Below are 19,571 nucleotides of genomic sequence, written 5' to 3'. Positions count from 1 at the left end.
TTCAGAGCAGATGCTCAGTAATGGTTATTTTGGTCTGTTTTCTCTTGCTAGTAACACAATATCACAGACTGGGTGCGTTTTTTTTTTTTTTTTAAAGTTTATTTGGGCTTACAGTTCTGGAGGTCCAAGGTTAAGGGGCTATCTCTGGTGATGGCCCTCTTGCTGGAGAAATCAGAACATATGCAGGCTATCATATGGCAGAGACAGGGAGTGTGTGCCTCTTCTGATCTCTCTCCCTCTTTTTATAAAGCCACCAGTTCTCAATCACAGAGGCTCCACCCTGATGACCTCATCTCATTTTAATCACCTCCCAAGTCTCCTCCTCTAAACATTGTAGTTGGCTCAAGTTTCCACCATCTCTGTAGTTCACAGTGGGGATCAAACTCTAGTGTGAGTTTTGGAGGGGACAACCCAAGTTCATTGAAACCACCTGAGGATTAACAAAGGTCATTGGTTTTCCATTATTGGCATTTGGTATTTCCGTCTTTTTGCTCCTCCCCATTTTTTCCCAACACTCATTCACCCCCATGGAAGACAGCAGTCGGAAGGGAGGAGTTGGGCATTAGCTTTCCAAGTGTGTGAGCAGCTCCAGGGAAAGGTTTATTGGAGAATTTATCATGAAATATTTACTAGATGCTGCTGCATGGACTGCCCACTAACCTTCCTCCCTCGTTTCGAATGGGGAGTTCACTCTCACCGCTTTCAATTATCTAATTCTGGAGCTTCTCGCCCTAAGAATTCTCACTATGTTGTGGGCAGCTTGTAGCAACCTAGCAACTGTGAAACCTACCCCCCTCATTTTCCAGAGATGGATGCAGGCCCCAAAGAGGTAAAGTAACCAGCCCAGAGACATTCCTAATAAGTGACTTGGTTCACTCGCCCATCAAGTATTTGTGGAATGCCTGCAGAGCACTGGACTCGGAAGGGAGGTGGTGCCCAGCATGTCTCTGCCCTCTTGGAGTTCATGGGCAAATGGGAAATGAAGTTTTAATCAATCCAAAAGGAAGGTTACCACACTGGGACGTTTTCTGTTTGTTTGTTTGTTTATTTGCTTGTTTTTTAAAGAAAGGCACATGAAGCTGTTAGAGTGTAGAACTGGGAAATTTGACCTGATTTAAGGATAGGAGAGGCCTCTCTACAGAGGTAATAGATGGATTGAAATCCGAAGGCTTCAGCCAACATGTGGGATTTAGCTGAGAAGGGGGGAGGGGATGAGCTTTCTAGGCCAAAGAAATAATATATTCGATACTTAACATGTCTCACTGGGACTTCGACACACCTTCCAGTTTAAGAACCACCAGTGTGTGAGTTCAAGACCCCCTTCCTACTCCCTTGTGGGTGGACCAGAGTCAAGCCCTGGCATACCCGTGTGCCCTAAGATGCTTATCCTTTTGAGTCTAAGGGATGTAATTTCAAATGGGGGCTTGATGTGTGTCTGCCCTCCCCTACCTTTCTAGTAAAAGCATTCTACATTTCACTAACATTATCAAGGGATGCCCAAGTCCAGGTACTGCTCCCTTAGGACGAGGACCACAACACATCACCACTGTCCCCAGGGTGACAGTGTGCAGTGTGGTATTGTTCCAAGAAAGCTGGATGGTGAAGTGGGGCTGGGTATTGAGAGGAAATCATGCCTGACACATGAACCAGCACAGAATACCTTGGAAGGCATTTCTCCTTTTGTCCCCTCCTCAAACTCTGCTGAGCCCCTCCTTGGGGACATCACTGGGAACAAGACAAGCAGGAAGTGGGAAATTGTGCAGCAGCAGCTACAGGCAGCGCAAGACTTCAGATTCAGCCTTGCAATGTCACAATGGTCAATTATTACTATTAAAAAAGTGGGGTGGTTTAAAAAAAAAAAAGCAAGAATGGATAGTCACCAGCTCAGCATCTCACTGTTTGCTTTCTCTCGTGGAATGCACTGTCAATCTCTCCCAAGTCCCCAGGGTCTTTGGGGAAGCCCTCCAGGGAAAGCTGTGACATGGAAAAAATTCTAATTTTTCTTCATGTTCCTCCCAATGTGTAAAGCACTAGGGAAGGTTTTGCTAAAGAATTTGTACTTGCAATGTGCCTGGTCATCCCCAAGGTAGGTGTGGGAGTCAGGGGTTCCCTGTCCTAGAAAGTGTTGGGGGCAGCAGGGCTGGACGTCCCTGCGGCAAGAATGTCCCAAAAGGAGCCATGTGCAAATGGACCCAATGGCCTTGCCGTTTCCTCCAAAGCTGAGATTTGGTGCTGTAGGATGAGGTGACCCATCAGGCTGTGGGTCCTCTGCTGGGCGAATCTGTCTGAACCTGCAATGAGACCCCCAGAGCAGCCCAAGAAAATGAGCAAGAGACATGCTGTCAAAGCATGCTGATATTCTGTAAGGGAACAACAAAGCACTGAAATGGGGACTTTGTTCTCAGCCTGTGTAGCTGCCACCACTCTGACAGCACCAGGCTGGCTTCCCATTGTTCCCCGATTAAGGTTGATTGAGAATCCTGTGTGGACCAGGCACTGCAGGAAGGGGCAGCAGGGGCCAGCAGTGAACATGACGGGCACCATCTGCATCCTCTCAGCCTCCCATCTACGTACTATCAATCACCCAGGTCATCGGAAGTCAGCAAGTGACGGGGTCCGAGAAGCCCTGTGCAGGAATGTCTGCCAGATCTGGCAGCCTCCAGGAGAAAGGCCTTCCTGCAGCTGGGTCCTGCTGCCCAGGGGAAGGGTTGGGGCCTCAGCTCTGTCCCTGGGGGAGGACTCCACATGTGCCATCATCGAGGAGCTAGAAGCCTGGCTGTGAGCAGGTGGATCCATGATGGCTAAGCAGAACCAGGGGAGAGTATCCCCAACAGAGCCAGGGCTGGATTCTGGGAGGCCTGGGGCTAGAGCACTGGACTTTTTCCCCAGCAGCTGGTGAAGGCAGTGAAGGGACTAAACCGAGTAACACAAAATGTCACCCTGCAATGTGGGACAATGGCCTCTGCCAGCTGTGCCAGGGCATCTATCTGTTCAGGAGTCTGAGACTGAAACACATTCAAGAAAGAATGTCTTTTGCTTGTGCAAGGAGAAACCAGGGATCAGGGGTCATTTTGTCATTTTCTCACACTCCTCCAATGCAAACCCAGTGGGGCCATGAGAGACGCCAGCCCCGGGCATTGTCCCAGTCACTGGGCTCCCTGCTTCACTTCAGTCCATTGGGCTTGGCCATGAGCAGAGACCCCTGGAGTGGGAAAGGTCCTGCTCTCTGTCCCAAGCATCTTCCCAGCTTCCCCTCGAAGGGGCCATCAGCTCCTGCAGCCTGAGTCCTGCCGACTGCCACACACCTGGGAAAGGTGAGGAGTAAAGTCCAGGTAGTTCTGAGGATGTCACTGGGATCTCTGCAGGAAAAAAAAAAAAAAAAAGAAAGCTTTCTCTCTCTCCCTTTTGTCTTCCTTTTCCTGGTCACCCTTTTGGCCTTGCAACCAGTTCCTTTTTCAAGGCGCATTCGGTGCTGGGATCCAACCCAGAGCCTGGCACCTGCTGGGCTGGTGCCCCACCACTGAGCTACATCCCCAGCCCTTTTTATTTTTTGAGACAGGGTCTTGTGAAGCTGCTGAGTCTTAGGGGCCTCCAGCTTAGGGTCCTGCTGCTTCAGCCTCCAAAGTGGCTGGCATAAGAGGGGTTGGCCACTGTAGCCAGCTAGCATCTTTTTAAAATCAATACGCATAATTGGAGGATTGTGCATGTTTTCATCCGTAAGAAATTACACAAGGAATCATGAAGACACCTGGCTGGATGGAGAGTCACTTTCATATTGAGGTTTACCTAAAAAACGAGAGTTTGGGCCATGCACTTAAAGAGACAGGGTTTTGCTGGGCACCCTGGCACACACCCGTAATCCCAGTGGCTCAGGAGGCTGAGGCAGGAGGATCACAAGTGCAAAGCCAACCTCAGCAACTTAGTGAGGCTCTAAACAAATTAGTGAGACCCTGTCTCAAAATTAAAAAAATAAAAAGGGCGGGGATGTGGCCTAGTGGTAAAGCACCCCTGGGTTTAATTCCTGGCACCAAAGAGAAAAGAAAAGAAAGAAAGGAAAAAGAGGCAGAGTTTCTCTTCATGTATAAGAGAGACAAAATGTGCATACTCACGTGCGTAAACAGGTCAGTTCACTGGCACATAAAGCTCTCACTTTACACCTCGCCTTCCTCCAGAAAAATAAAGCCATCTTTCTTGAGCCCCTCTCACCTCTGTTCTGCACACCCCATGTGTCTCCTCCCTCATCAGCTCTGTACAATGGAAGTGAGGCTCAGGGAGGTTAAGGAACCCACCTCAGCACCCAGCCGGGAAGAGGCAGGTCCTGGTGCCCAGCTGTCTCAACTCCACAGCTCCCTCTATTCTGCCCAGCAGTCCTGAGCCAACCTGGATCCTTCAGCCAGACCAGGAGAAACAAGAATGGAGGCTGCCTGTCCTGCCATCTTGGGCCTTGTTTCCTGGTCCAGGGAACTGTTCAGGTAGACATCCCACCACCAGCAGCCTCCCTGCCAGAGGGAGGGAAGCCATTTGCTAGGAAAACCCTGTTCTTTGGCACACAGGAGGAGCCTGGCTGCGGTCCATGGTGCCCATCCAGAGGGCACACACGGCTCTACCCAGATTAGTAATAAAGCATGTGGTCCTCACTGTGTGCCCCAGCCCCCTGCCTCTGAAGCAGACATGCTCTTTCCTCCACCAGGTGGCTCCATGCATGGAGACTGCATGACCTGGACCCGCACCAGGTCTGGAGAGGTGCGATTAAGAGCCAGGCGGCTCTGCAGTTGGACTGGCCAGGGTGGAGTCCGACTCCACCACTTACTAGCTGCAAGGCATTGAATCCCCCTGAGCCTCGGTTTCTTTGCTATAGAGTGGATCTAACAGTGCCTTCCTGCCAGGTCACTGGAAGCAGTAAAAAGAGATGAGCTGTTATCACTTGGCACTGTGGCAGAGAAACCTCAGCTACAGGCACTGCTGCTACAGCCATGCTCGTTCTTGTTTCTGACTGTGCCACCGAGGTCCTGTGGCGAATGGGAATTGCCTCCCCCCCCCGCCCAGCTTCCATTCCACTCCTGCAATGGGTGATGTGGATCACAATGAGTGACTTTGGCTAGATCCCTTGAGGTCATACCAGATCCCAAGGACATCCCTGAAATCCATTCCATCCACAGACTTTTCTTTTACAAGTTGGTTTCTTAGTGACAACAGTTCAGCCTTACTCACAGGGGTGTCGAGGGAGCATGGGTGTGTTTAATATTCAGGAATGAAGGACATCATGGTGATTTGCTGATACCTTTGGCTAAGAAGTCTGCTCTTCTTGCTCTGGGTCCCCTCTACAAAAATCAGCTCTCAGGGCCTTCTCAGCCGGAGAGTGCCCAAGCGGTAACATGGCCTTACCAGGAGGGAGGCAAAAGAAAAGCCCAGGCTTCAGGGATCCCCAGGTCTGACACCCCTCTAGCCTCTCATGGAATGCTGGCTGCATTCTTCACAGCCCAGCGTCTCTTTGGATTCCTTTCCCAGAATCTCTGGATCCTGGGAGCCAACAGAAGTAAACATGGAGATCTGACCTAGTTTCCTAGAACTTCCATAACGTAGCACAATCCGGGCAGTTTCAACAGCAGAAATGCATTCTCTCACAGCTCTGGAGACTGGCGGGCAAGGTCCCCGAGGGTGTCTGATCCCGACTCTCCAAGCTGCTGGCGGGCTGCTGACATCCCTGGCCTGCCTGGGCTTCTGCATGCATCATCCCGACCTCTGCCTGACTTCTCATGGCCTTCTCCCCTGTGCGGGTCCTTCCTTTCCCTGTCTGTCTCTGGGTCCACGTTTCCCCCTTTTCATAAGGTCACTAGTCCTATCGGGTGAGGGTCCACCTGACTACCTCAGTCTAACTCTTACTTCTGTGAAGGTATTTCCAGATAGTTACACTCTGAAGTACTGAGGATTGGGGCACATACATTTTATATGCTTTGGAGGCACATATTCAACCATAGCAAGGTCCTTGGACTACTTTCATATCTTGGAAGTAATATAAGAAGTAGACCTTCTCATACTGACTTCTCGTAAGTACTGTTTGTTAAGAGGACAGGATTTAGAGCTTGCCTAGATCCCACCTCTGCTTACAAGTTGTGTGATCTTGGGTAACCTATTTATTCTCTGTGTTCATATTCCTCACCAGTAAAATGGGAATAATATCTATACTTCTTAGGGTTGATATAAACATTAAATAAAAATATACTTTACGTAGTACATCTTTTTTATTTTTTTATTTGTTCTTATTATTTATACATGATAGAAAAATGGTTTTTGACGTTCATGCATATATAAAGTATAACTTCTCATTCTTCTGATTGTATGTGATGAGAATTACATTGATGGTGTAATCATATATGCACATAGGATAGTAAGGTCTGACTCATTCTACTATCTTTCCTATTCTCATTCCCCGACCCTTCCCTTCATTCCCCTTTGTCTAAGTACTTCTATTCTTCCCTACTTTCCCCCATTGTGAATTAGTATCTGCATATCAGAGACAACATGCAGCCTTTGTTTTTTTTTTTTTTTTTTTTGGGGGGGGAGGGATTGGCTTATTTCACATAGCATGTTAGTCTCCAGTTCCATCTATTTACCAGCAAATACCATAATTTCATTCTTCTTTAAGGCTGAGTAATATTCCGTGGTATTCATGCACCACATTTTCTTTATCTAGTCATCTGTTGAAGGGCACCTAGGTTGGTTCCATAGTTTAGCTATTGTGAGTTGAGCTGCTATAAATATTGATGTGGCTATATCACTGTACTATGCTGATTTTAAGTCCTTTGGGTATAAACTGAGGAGTGTGATAGCGGGATCAAATGGAGATTCCATTCCAAGTTTTTCGAGGAATCTGCACGCTGTTTTCCATAGTAGTTACACCAATTTGCAGTGCCACCAGCAATGTATGAGTGTACCTTTTTCCCCACATCCTCGCCAACACTTATTGTTGCTCGTATTCTTGATAATTGCCATTCTGACTGGAGTAAGATGGAATCTCAGTGTAGTTTTAATTTGCATTTCTCTAATTGCTAGAGATGTTGAACATTTTTTCATGTATTTCTTGACCCATTGTATTTCTTCTGTGAAGTGTCTGTTCAGTTCCTTTTCCTATTTATTTATTGGGTTACTTGGGGAGTTTTTTGGTGTTAAGTTTTTTGAGTTCTTTATACATCCTAGAGATCAATGCTGTACATGAGGTGCAGTGGCAAAGATTTTCTCCCGTCCTGTAGGTTCTCTCTTCACATTCTTGATTGTTTCCTCCACCGTGAAGAAGTTTTTTACTTTTATTCCATCCCATTTATTGATTCTTGATTTTACTTCTTACACTTTAGGAGTCTTGTTAAGGAAGTCAGTTCCTAAGCCTACATGATGTAGATTTGGGCCTACTTTTCTTCTGTTAGACACAGGGTCTCCAGTCTAATGCCTAAGTCCTAGATCCACTTTGAGTTAATTTTGCGCAGGGTAAGAGATAGTGTCCAATTTCATTTTGCTACATGTGGATTTTCAGTTTTCCCAGAACCATTTGTTGAAGAGGCTATCTTTTCTCCAATGTATGTTTTTGGCACCTTTATCTAGTATGAGAGAACTATATTTATGTGGGGTTTTCTCTGTGTCTTCTCTTCTGTACTATTGGTCTTCATGTCTGTTTTGGTGCCAATACCGTGCTGTTTTTGTTAAAATAGCTCTGTAGTGTATATATATATTTTTTTTGGGGGGGGGGGAGGAGGGAATACCAGGGATTGAACTCAGGGGGACTCAACCACTGAGCCACATCCCCAGCCCTATTTTGTATTTTATTTAGAAACAAGGTCTCACTGAGTTGCTTAGTGCCTTACCACTGCTGAAGCTGGCTTTGAACTCATGATCCTTCTGTCTCAGCCTCCTGAGCCACTGGGATTTCAGGCATGTGCCACTGAGCCCAGCACATAGTATAATTTAAGGTCTGGTATTGTGATACCGTTGGCTTCACTTTTCTTGCTAAGGATTACTTGGCTCTTCTGGGTCTCTTATTTTTCCAAATTAATTTCATGACTGCATTTTCTATTCTATGAAGAATATCATTGGGATTTTAATAGGAATTGCATTAAATCTGTATAGTGCTTTTGGTAGTATGGCCATTTTGACAATGTTAATTCTGCCTATCCAAGAACATGAGAGATCTTTCAGTCTCCTAAGGTCTTCTTCAATTTCTTTCTTGGTGTATTATAGTTTTCATGGTAGAGGTCTTTCACCTCTTTTGTTAGATTAGTTCCCAAATATTTATTTTTTGAGGCTATTGTAGATGAGATAGTTTTCCTAATTTTTCTTGCAGTAGATTCATCACTGATGTAGAGAAATGCAATTGATTTATGGGTGTTAATTTTATATCACGCTACTTTGCTGAATTTGTTTATGAGGCAAGTGCTCTACCCCTGAGCCACAACCCCAGCCTGATGGTATTAATTGTTCTTTGAAGGTCTTGTAGAACTCATCTGAGAATCCATCTGGTCCTGGGCATTCTTAGCTGATAGGTTTTTGATGGCATCTTCTATGTCATTGCCTAAAATTGCTTTGTTTAAATTGTATATGTTCTCCTGATTCAGTTTGGGTAGGCCATATGTCTCTAGAAATTTGTCAATGTCTTCAAGATTTTCTATTTTATTAGAGTACAAATTTTTGAAATGGTTTCTGATTATATTCTGTATTTCTGTAGTGTCCATTGTGATGTTTCATTTTTCATCATGAATTTTAGTAATTTGAGTTTTCTTTTTCGTTTTTGTTAGCATGGCTAAGGGTTTATCAATTTTTTTATTTTTTCAAAGAACTAATTTTTTGTTTTGTTAATTCTTTGAATTGTTTCTTTTGTTTGAATTTCATTGATTTCAGCTCTGACATTAATTATTTCCTGTCTTCTACTGCTTTGGGTGTTGATTTGTTCTTTTTTTTTTTCTAGGGCTCTAAGATATAATTTTGGTTATTTATTTTGGCTATTTTCTATTCTTTTAATGAATGAGCTCAATGCAGTGAGCTTCCTCTTAGTACTGCTTCATAGTGTCCCAGGCACTTTGATATGGTGTAACACTATTCTCATTTACCTCTCAGTATTCTTTTATTTCATCCCTGATTTCTTCTGCTATCCACTGGTCCTTCAATAGTGTATTATTTAGTCTCCAGGTGTTAGAGTAGCTTCTAGTTTTTATTTTATCATTGATTTCTAATCATTCCATTAGGATCTGATAGAATCCAAGGTATTATCTCTATTTTTTTTTGTATTTGCTAAGAGTTGATTTGTAGCATAATATATGGTCTATTTTGGAGAAGGATCCATGTGCTGCTGAGAATAAAGTGTATTCAATCATTAATGGATGAAATACTCTATATATGTCTGTGAAGTCTAAATTATTGATTGTATTATTTAGTTCCATAGTTTCTTTGTTTAGTTTTTGTTTGCAGGATCTATTCAGTTCTAAAATAGGTATGTGAAAGCCACCCAGTATTATTGTGATGTGGTCTATTTGATTCTTGACATCGAGAGGGGTTTGTTTGATGTAGGTAGATGCTCCATTGTATGGGGCATAAATATTTATAATTGTTATGTCTTGTTGATGTGTAATTCCCTTAAGTAGTGTGAAATGGTCTTCTTTATTCTTTCTGATTAACTTTGACTTGAAGTCCACTTTATCTGATATGAGGATATAAACCCCTGCTTGTTTACAAGGTCCATGTGAGTGGTATGTTTTTTCCCCTCCTTTAGCCTTCAGTCTGTTGATGTCTTTGCCTATAAGGTGAGTCTCTTGGAGACAAAATATTGCTGGGTCTTATTTTTAATCCAATCTGCCAGTCTATGACTTTTGATTGATGAGTTTAGGCCATTTACACTCAAAGTTATTGATATATGATTTGTATTCCCAGTCATTTTGGTTTACTTATGGTTTTTAATTTTAATTGGTTTCTCCTTTGATTGACTATTCCTTTAGTGTAGTTCCTCCCCTTCCTGGTTTTCACTGTTACTTTTCATTTTATCTTCATGGAAAATTTTGTTGAGAATGTTCTGTAGTGCCGGCTTTCTAGTTGTGAATTCTTTTAACTTTCGTTCATCATGGAAGGTTTTTATTTCCTCTTCAAATCTGAAGCTTAATTTTTCTGGGTAAAGTATTCTTGGTTGGCATCCATTTTCTTTCAGAGCTTAGTATATATTATTCTAAGACCTCCTAGCTTTGAGAGTCTGAGTTGAGAAAACAGCCGAAATCCAAATTGGTCTCCCTCTAAATGTAACCTGACATTTTTCTCTGGCAGCCTTTAAAATTCTATCCTTATTCTGTATGCTAGGCATTTTCATGATAAAGTGCCTTGATGTGGGTCTGTTGTAATTTTGTATATTTAGGGTCCTGTAAGCCTCCTGTATTTGATTTTCCTTTTCATTCTTTAGGTTTGGGAAATTTTCTGACATAACTTCATTGAAAAGTGCATTCCTTTGGTTTATATCTCTACACCTTTATCTATCCTGATAAATCTTAAATTTGGTCCTTTCATTTTATCCCATATTTCTTGGAAGCTCTTTTAATGTCTCTTAACATCTTTTCTCCATGGTTAACTTTATTTTCAAGATTATGTGTTTTTTCTTCATTGCCTGAAATCCTGTCTTCCAAGTGGTCTAGTCTGTTGGTGATGCTTTCTATTGAAATTTTTATTCTGTTTTATTGATTCCTTCATTTCAAGGACTTCTTCTTGATTTCTTTTCAGAATCTCTAGCTCTTTATGAAAGTAATCTTTCACCTCCTAAATTTTCTCTCTGATTTCACTCCTTACATTGACCTTTACCTTGTGGGACAGTTTAACTATATACATTTAAACTCCTTCTCTGACATTTCTCCCACTATGGTGGCAATGGATTCTGTTATTGGGGCATCTTGGATTGTTTGGGGCATTTCATTCCCTTGTTTTTTTCATGTTTTGTGTATCTGCCCACTAGCAGTGTGGATCTGAGGCAATGCAGTTTTCTACCCTGTAGACTTAGAGTGTCCCAAAAGGTTTCCAGTACTGTGACATTAAGGGGAAGACAAATAATAGCAGCAAGCAATGCAAATAATATACAGCCTTAAATCAAATATCTCCTACTAAGACACCTATAGTTTTGTCACAATAAACAGAAATAATATGTTCAGTTATTGCCTACAATGAAAACAGTAAGTTTGCAAAGAAGTATACAATTTTAAATAGGAGACAAAGAGAAAACAGGAATGGTGTAGGAAGTGATGTTTATGAGGAAGGAGGAGAGAAGACAAAAGTAAAACTGAAAGGAAAAGTGAAAGAGGGAATAATAGAGGTTGGCTGGTAGCAGGAGAAAAGAGAAAGAGAATCATCGGAAACAGATAAGCGAGAGAAGAAATATAAAGTAAAATTTTAAAATAGAAAATATAAAAATAAAAGAATGCAAAACAAAACTGAAATATAATAATCATACATCCTAGTCCTCAATAAATGGATGCATGAAAAATAATTAGTTTCAAGAATGGTAAAAATGTGAGAGAAAAATGTTAAAGAAAAGGGGAAAAAAGGTCATGATAAATAACTGAACAATTGTTTCTGTTGGAGATCAAAAGTTTCTCAGCTTCCCTTCTCAGCACTCAGATGAGGTTGTCTGAAGTTTGACACTTGCTCCACCCTCAGGGTAAATGGGGTTGCTAGGGTGAGAAGGTTAATCCTGGAGGCAGGGTGTAGGCTTAGGTATGCTCTAGACTCTTTGCTGGGTGCTAATTGGTCTGGAGATTTTAAATCAGTGCACCTCCAGGGCCCAACAATTCCTGGTCCACATTGGAAGACCACACCTCAGGAATCTCCTTTGGGTTCCGCTTGTGTGGTGTATGATCCAGTTCTTAGCCCACTAAGTCACCTGTGGACCCCACATTTCCTATTCTCTGATTCAGTCTCCAAACTCAATCTTTCCTATCCCCAACACTTTGAATTCCCAGTCAGGCCCTTCTCTTTTTTTTTTTTTTTTTTTAATTGGTTGTTCAAAACATTACAAAGCTCTTGACATATCATATTTCATACATTAGATTCAAGTTGGTTATGAACTCCCAATTTTACCCCAAATACAGATTGCAGAATCACATCGGTTACACATCCACATTTTTACATAATGCCCTATTAGTAACTGTTGTATTCTGCTACCTTTCTCCCAGCCCGTCCTGTAAGCAGCCAGATTGGAGGAGGAGGGGGAAGCCTGGTGGGTTTCCACCACCAGTTGCCCCCTGTGTAACCCTTGATTTTCTCTATGCTTTATTTTCTTCTGGATATTAAGACACACACTCTATCATGCAGTATGGGTTGCCTAGCTTGTTTCTTGAGCCAGACTCGTGTCTGCCAGAAATCAGCTCCCCTAGCTGCCGACCCCATCGTAATGGCTGCAAAATGGTTTCTTCCTCTGCCCTCTACATACACTGGGAGAGATGGTGGCTTTTTTCCCGTACAAGGATATTGTGCAGCACACCTTACTATTTAGTCAGGCAGTGACTCTGATCTCTAAACTATCCATACCCCAACACACCTCAGTCCTCCTGAGAATGGGGGTCCTGTTAATTCCCTTATTGCTTTACTGCATTTGTGGAGAGACCATTCTGGTTTGTGCTTCCAGTGGCAACTGTGGCTGTGGCACAGGGACGTTCTTGCTTATTTATTATATCCAACCTCCTGAGTCCTCCATCTGTTTTGAGTGTCCAGTATTATATTTCAGTAATGCGCCCCCTAATTTTTGTTTATTCACCCACGTTGCTAAAAAGCTGCCCATCTGCTTTCCTTGGTTTCATGCCACAGACCCACCAGGGAAGTGACCTCTCTATTCCACCATCTTCCTCTCCTTCTATGTAGTGCATCTTATTATTACCATTCTATGTCCTATCCTGTTTGGAAAAGGCTCCATCTAATGGAAGCATATAAAATACTGTTGCTGTGTTCCAGGTACTCCTCCCAAGGCTGTTGTGTGTGTCAACTCATTGAATCATCTTGAGATGTTCCATGAGGTGGATGTTATTTTCATCCCTGTTTTACAGAAACAAAAACTAAGCCCTGGAGAGTTAAGGTCCCATGTGTACAACCCCACAGTCACTAAGCAGGAAAATCAAGACCTGAGTTCAGGGCCTTTTAGGAGCCTCTGGAGTGATGGGTGTCTCCCCAGGAGTAGTAAAAGGGTCTCATGATGGCAAAAAGAATCACAGGCCACCACCTTCCCTGGCCCAGAAAGCCACTCAGTTTTCAAAGGCGTGACTCTGGAGGTACTCCCCAGAAGGTCACTGTGTGCTCGGGACACACTCCTTTCTTAAAACTGGCCCTAAACGTGAATGGCATCTGACCCTCTTCCAAGCCCTGGAGTGGCTTTGGAAGGAGTTCACCACCCCCAGGAGAGCTGCCTTCCACCCCAGTGAATGACAGTCCCTCCTCTGACGCCTTGTCTCTGCTATGTGTCATCCTTCCAGGGAAGTCCAGCAGAACCTCTGGGCTGATAAAGCGGACACTCTGTCTTTGAAGAACGAAGAGAACTTCTGGGCCACGGGCCACCTCGCCAGCGACTCCAAGTGGAACTGTGTAGCCCACGTGTGCCTGGAGGGCACGGGAACCCCAGCCACCCAGCGCACCTCCCAGAGGGCCGGTGGGAATTGTCGATAGTGCCAAAGTCCTACACTGCATTTTCAATGGGTCCCTGTACATAGTTTGCTCCGCTGCCCAGGCCCCCACCTCTTGCTATACTGGAACTGATTTGTACAATGTGGGAACTTTGTTATCTTTTTAATGGAGGGCCACTTCCTTTCCCAGCACTTCCATTGTAAGGCTTTTTTCCAGGAAGGGGGACTAACCACATTACTTTTCCCTTTTCTCTTTTTCTGTTTTTATTTTTATTTTATTAACTGGGGGAGGGAGTATTAGTATTAGTGCCATTATATCTACTGGATTTTAGGTAGGGAGAATTTATCTTTAAATAATGGTAGTTTGAAATTTGGAAGATTTCTTGGTGGGAAGGACTGAGGTTGGGTCTCTGTCTCAGCTCCAAGTGGGCTTCAGACGTCAGATCTTCCATATCTAACCCATTTCCAGTTCTTCCCGGCTGCCTCGGGTCCCTGCCTTGAGTCACACGCAGGCCTTTTGAACTGCCAGGAGGCGGGAGTCTGACTTCTCAACCCCTTGGCCTCACTGAGAGACTGGATAGCAGGTGGCTGTCCTCTTTAAGCACCTTTTTAAATACCAGCAGAAAGGGCTCTCATGATGGTTAACATCACCATTACACTTACAAAATTTAAAAAAAAAATGATCTTCCTCTCTATATGGTACACAGATGAGAAGCTTTGGTTTTCATTTCTCTTCTCAACTGCCTTTTTGGGTGTGGTGTTTGACAAGATTTCAGCTTGAAGACTCACCATGAATTGATTTTGTGTGTGTGTGTGTGTGTGTGTGTGTGTTGGGCCAATTTTAGATACCTTTGAGTGCACTTTGGTTTTGTTTTGGTTTTTTGTTTTTGTTTTTTGTTTTTTGTTAGTCCTAACTTTTAAAGGAAAACCAAGAGACATATCTGGTGTAAATGTTGCAATATGAATTATGTTTGCAATCCTTTTTCTGCTCTCCCACCCCCTCCCCATTCAAGTACACTGCACAAATAAAATGCTAGGGAGTTTGAATCAAAACCAGTTTTTCTAACTTGTTGCTCATTTGTTGGAACTCAATAAAGCAAAGACTAAACATTTTTACAACCTTTTCCTCTGTTCCTCATTCTTCATTGCTGCCTGGCTCCCGGGGGGGTTCAGCCTGGGGTTTCAACTCAGCCACCTCCCATTCCAAATTCGTTTGGGGCCACAATTCCACCTTGGGGAGGCCGACATTACAAGCCAGGTTTTAAAAGCAAGAGGCTGTGGCTGGACTCTTCATCACATCTCTGATGCAGAGAAGAAAGATCTAGGCCTCCCTTCTCCAGGGTCGTGGCAAATTGATCCTTCACATACTGTGGAGAAGAACAGTGGGGTGGGAATGAGAAGACCTTCAAACCCCAGCTGGCTCTCCTGTGACCGGAGGTAAGTGCCCCTCCCTGGGCTGCTGGTGACTGGACGTTGGAAACTACCATTCCTCGCAGGTTCTGTGTTTCTGATAACACTCGCCCAGACCCATCGTCCTCAGAGTCAAACAGGCATCAGAATCAGCGAGTCTGAGCCCGGGATGATTCAGGGGACTGAGAATGTATATGGCTAACAAGGTCCCAAGGAGAAACTGCTGCTTTAGGAACTGCATGTCTAGTTGTTGCATTTTTACGGGGATTTACCCAATTGGGACCATTTTATCTAAAGAAATCATGTCTTGATTCTTCAGATGAAAGAAAAGACTCCACTTTTCAAAATGAAGTAAACACTTAAAAAAAAAAAAACAAATTCAGAAGAGCCTGACCCCCCTCCCGAAGACACCCGTGAAGTCCCTGCTCCCTCCTGTGGGCTCCCGTGACACCATCTCTGTCTCTTCTCTTTGCACAGCTTTAGGATTTATGTGATCAATTTATCGATCCCTCCAAAGTGACACCAGGGCCCATGGATCTCAGTTGGAGAGATTGATAAACTAGCCACATAATCTCTAAAATCCCCCTAATTCTCCTTACTAATCAGCAAACTTGAACGTAGCTAGCTATTTAAAAATAAACATACTAGTTCTTTTTTTTTTTTGGTGGAGGGATACCCAGAATTGAATTCAGGGGCACTCAATCACTGAGCCACATCCCTAGCTCTATTTTGTATTTTATTTAGAGACAGGGTCTCACTGAGTTACTTAGCATCTCGCTTTTGCTGAGGCTGGCTTTGAACTCGCGATCCTCCTGCTTCAGCCTCCCTAGCCACTGGGATTACACAACATGCACCATCTTGCCCAGTTTAGTTCTTTTTTTTTTTTTTTTAATTGATTACTTACTATGAATTAGGCTTTGTGGTGAATGCTTTACACTTATTTTCTTTTTTTAATACCTTTATTTTATTTGCTTATTTTTTTATGTGATGCTGAGAATCAAATCCAGTGCCTCACATGCTCTAGGCAAGCACCTTACCACTGATCCAGCGCCCTTATCTTCCTAACCCTCTAGTATAGTTGTGTCTGTTTTATAGATGAGAAAACAGGTTAGTGAGGTTTTGTAACAGACCCAGTCATGTAGATGCTAAGTGATTGTCATGGAATTCTACCAGTTTTACCTGTTATGTGTCCTTCCCCCAACTTCTTGAAAAACAGCCTCTTTTCTACAGGCACTGCCCTCCCTGTTCTATGAGGCTCGGATGGGACCTGCTGTAGTATATGACCCACACCTGGTTAATCATAATCCCATCTGCTGACCCCAAGGATGGCCTGTGGCCAGGACCAACTGAGCTTCCTGAGAGATGGATGCTGAGAGAAATAAACATAGTCTCTCTGCTTGAATAACTGAATTAAGATGTGGACCTGGAGCTGATTGCAGCTATTTTCCCAGTCATGGGGAGGATACCTGTCTGCATAAGTTAAGAACTTGGAGAGAAAAGCAACCATTTGAGAATATTGCAACTGTTGGAGTATTATAATGCAGGTCAGCTGCTATAACCAGAAACCTCCAAATGCAGTGTTTCAAACATAATAGAAGTTTATTTCTGTTTGGGGCAATAGTCAAGGGTGGGCTGTCAGTCCACACAACTCCCTACATTGCATAGTCCATGAAAGATCTGTGCCTATCTTGTTCCCTTATCAACATCGTGTTCGAACAATGTCTAGCACATAGTAGATGCTCCATAGATATTTGATGGATGATAAATGTACTTTTTGTTTTGCAGTACTGAGTATTGAATGCCAGTCCTCACGCATGCTAAGCAAGTGCTCTACCATTGAGCTACATCCCCAACACTTGGATGATGAATGAATAATGATGATGGATGGATGGATGGATGATGGATGGATGGATGATGGGTAGATGAGGAATGTCAGCTCCACAGTCAAACAAAACCAAGTCTGAGTCCCAGTTCTCCTGATGATCATCTCGTGGATTTACTTAACTTTTTCAGATTCCTGATTCTCCAGCTGAGACCTGGAGATGATTATACCCACACCATAGGTCTAGTGTGAGGTTCCTGGAGTTCATGAGTTCAAAGTGCCAAACACACAGTAAGCATCCCATGCATAATCCTCCCCTTCTGCCACTCTAACCTTCATCAGGCCAGGCAATGTGAAGGATGTCCCTTTCCTTGCCTGTATGGCACGCTTGTGTGAGGAGGGCAGCCATGGCGAAGTTCAATCCAGGTCTGGAAGATGATATTCCAGACATGTGCCTCTGGCATTGCAGAGTTTGGCATAGGTAGCAACCCTCTCCTTACCACCCCTAAATTCTCCCCCAAACCCCCAAAATTCCAAAAATCCAACTTGTAGTATTGTGATTTTAAAAAATAACAAAAGGTTAGAAGCAGCTTTAGCTGCTCATTTTGTGGCTCCTACCTGCACTGCCTTCCCCCACTGTGCTCCCAGCTCCAGGACCCCCTCCCCCACCTCATCACCCCCATGCTGTCCTGTCTGTCTAGCCCATCAGCGAATGTCGCCAGCACTTCCCCCTCTGCAGGCGGCTGCCTGCCCCTCCTTAACTCCTCCCCCTCCTGCTACTCACCACCCTTGCAGTTAAGCTTGGAAAAAATTCTTCAAGCAAAACAATAGAAAAAGCCCCGATAATTGGTGGAAATGAAAACACGGGGAAGACGGTTGTGCTCTCTGAATCATCCAGCAAAATACATCCAGCTGACTGTGTCCATTGGGAATGACTTAGGAGTGGCAGAAACTGGGAGAGAGTTTCCTAAGGGAACAGGGTTCCTGGTGGGGTAGAAGAGAGCAGTGGCTGGAGGAACCATCTGCTGCCTTTTGTCTGCCCTGTGCTTGCTTTCTTAGTGCTTTCTTGAGGGGATACTCCTCTCCACCCACTCAACTGATTCTGAGAGCTGCCCATCATGATGAGTATCTGCCTCCCCAACGGGGAGCCTTGGAACTCCATTACCCTGTTCACTGAGGTTCATCAAGACAAGTATAATACCATGCATGAGACCCAAACAGGACCAACCAGGTGCTAGGAGAAAGCACTTCCTTTTCCACCTGGAGCTACCAGAAGCCAAAGCCCTTGCCAGGGAGAGGAAGTCAGTCTATAGGTAGAAAGAATGAGGCTGAAAAACCAACAAAAGAAATTGAGAAACTAGGAGCTATGAAAGGAGAGATGATGATTACGATGATGGTGGATGGTGGTGGTAGTGGTGACAACTACAACATCATCTGAGTCCCTGGACCCTGCCATTCCGGAGGCCAAATCCCTGGCTTTCTATTTTAATAAAAATAGCATAGTTCCCTTTTTGACATAAAGCTAAAAGCCTTTTGAGTTGGATTTCTATCACTAGAAACTCAGAGTTCGGATGGGTTGATGAGATTATGAAATAAAAATCAAAGAAAATATTACTCAGCATTAAAAGAGAATAAAATTATGGCATTTGCAGGCAAATGGATGGAGTTGGAGAATATCATGCTAAGTAAAGTAATTGTCCTCCGCCAAAAAAAAAACAAAGGCTGAAAGTTCTCTCTGATAAGTGGATGCTGATCCATAATGGCCAGGGGCAAGGGGTAGGGGGACGGGAAAAATGGAGGAATTTTGATGGGGTAAAGAGGAGGGAGGGGTGGGGAGAGGGCATGGGGGCAGGAAAGATGGTGGAATAAGATGGACATCATTACCCTAGGTACATGTATGACTGCACATATACATGGTGTGACGATACATCATGTACAACCAGAGAAATGAAAATTTGTGCTGCAATTGTGTACAATGAACCAAAATGCCTTCTGCTGTCACATATGCCTAATTAAAATAAGTTAATTAATATTTTAAAAAATAGAAAATACAACACATATAAAAGAGTTACATGTGTCTAGTAGCTACACCATTGGATGATGAAGCTCTAAGTCCTTGCTACTCAAGGGTGGCCCCTGGATCTCCAGCAACAGCATCAACCAGGAGCTTGTTGGAAATGCAGAATCTCTGTCCTTGACCCCAGAGTGTTGATTCAGAATCTGTAATTTGACAGAAGTTTCTATAAGGTGATTGACATGTTCACTAAAGCTGAAGAAACCCTGTTCTGAAGTCACTGAACAGCTCCTGCCTCAACAACTCCAGCACATTGGTGGGTGGGCAGCAAATATAATAATACGTCTCCTGGCTGGGGACATTGGCAATACCCAACATCATTCCCCCCTCCTCTGCCCTCCTGCCACTGCTCCCAATAGCCAAACCCAACCACAAGTCCAAGGGTAACTGCTGATCCAGTCCATCAAATGGCCCAGCACACAGGTCATTGTATGAGTTGGACAAAAGGCAGCAAATGCCCAACCAACTTGCCATCATGCCCCACTCGAAACCCACGGCAAAGGTTAATGATCAATCAAAGTATCTTTGCCTTACAGGCTTCAATAAGTCCTCACAATTCTTAAATTGCCCTCCACCATGAATCTATTAACCTTGGAATGTGAGATGAACTATGTGGTAGATGCCATTAGGTGCCTGGCTAATA

General features: G+C 43.8%; 1 protein-coding gene across 1 annotated transcript in view; it reads left to right on the top strand.

The window, feature by feature from the left end:
• Zhx2 (zinc fingers and homeoboxes 2) overlaps positions 1-14,741 on the top strand; it is a 161,687-nt gene extending 146,946 nt beyond the window's left edge. The window contains exon 4 of the mRNA XM_027949587.3: positions 13,476-14,741. The gene's annotated coding sequence lies outside the window, so the exon portion shown is untranslated. The remainder of the gene's footprint in view (positions 1-13,475) is intronic.
• Positions 14,742-19,571: the final 4,830 nt, after the last annotated feature.

This window comes from Marmota flaviventris, chromosome 15 (genome assembly GCF_047511675.1).
Source record: "Marmota flaviventris isolate mMarFla1 chromosome 15, mMarFla1.hap1, whole genome shotgun sequence".
NCBI lineage: Eukaryota > Metazoa > Chordata > Mammalia > Rodentia > Sciuridae > Marmota > Marmota flaviventris.
The sequence above is the reverse complement of the archived record's forward strand: the minus strand, read 5'-3'. Positions and strand labels throughout refer to the sequence as shown.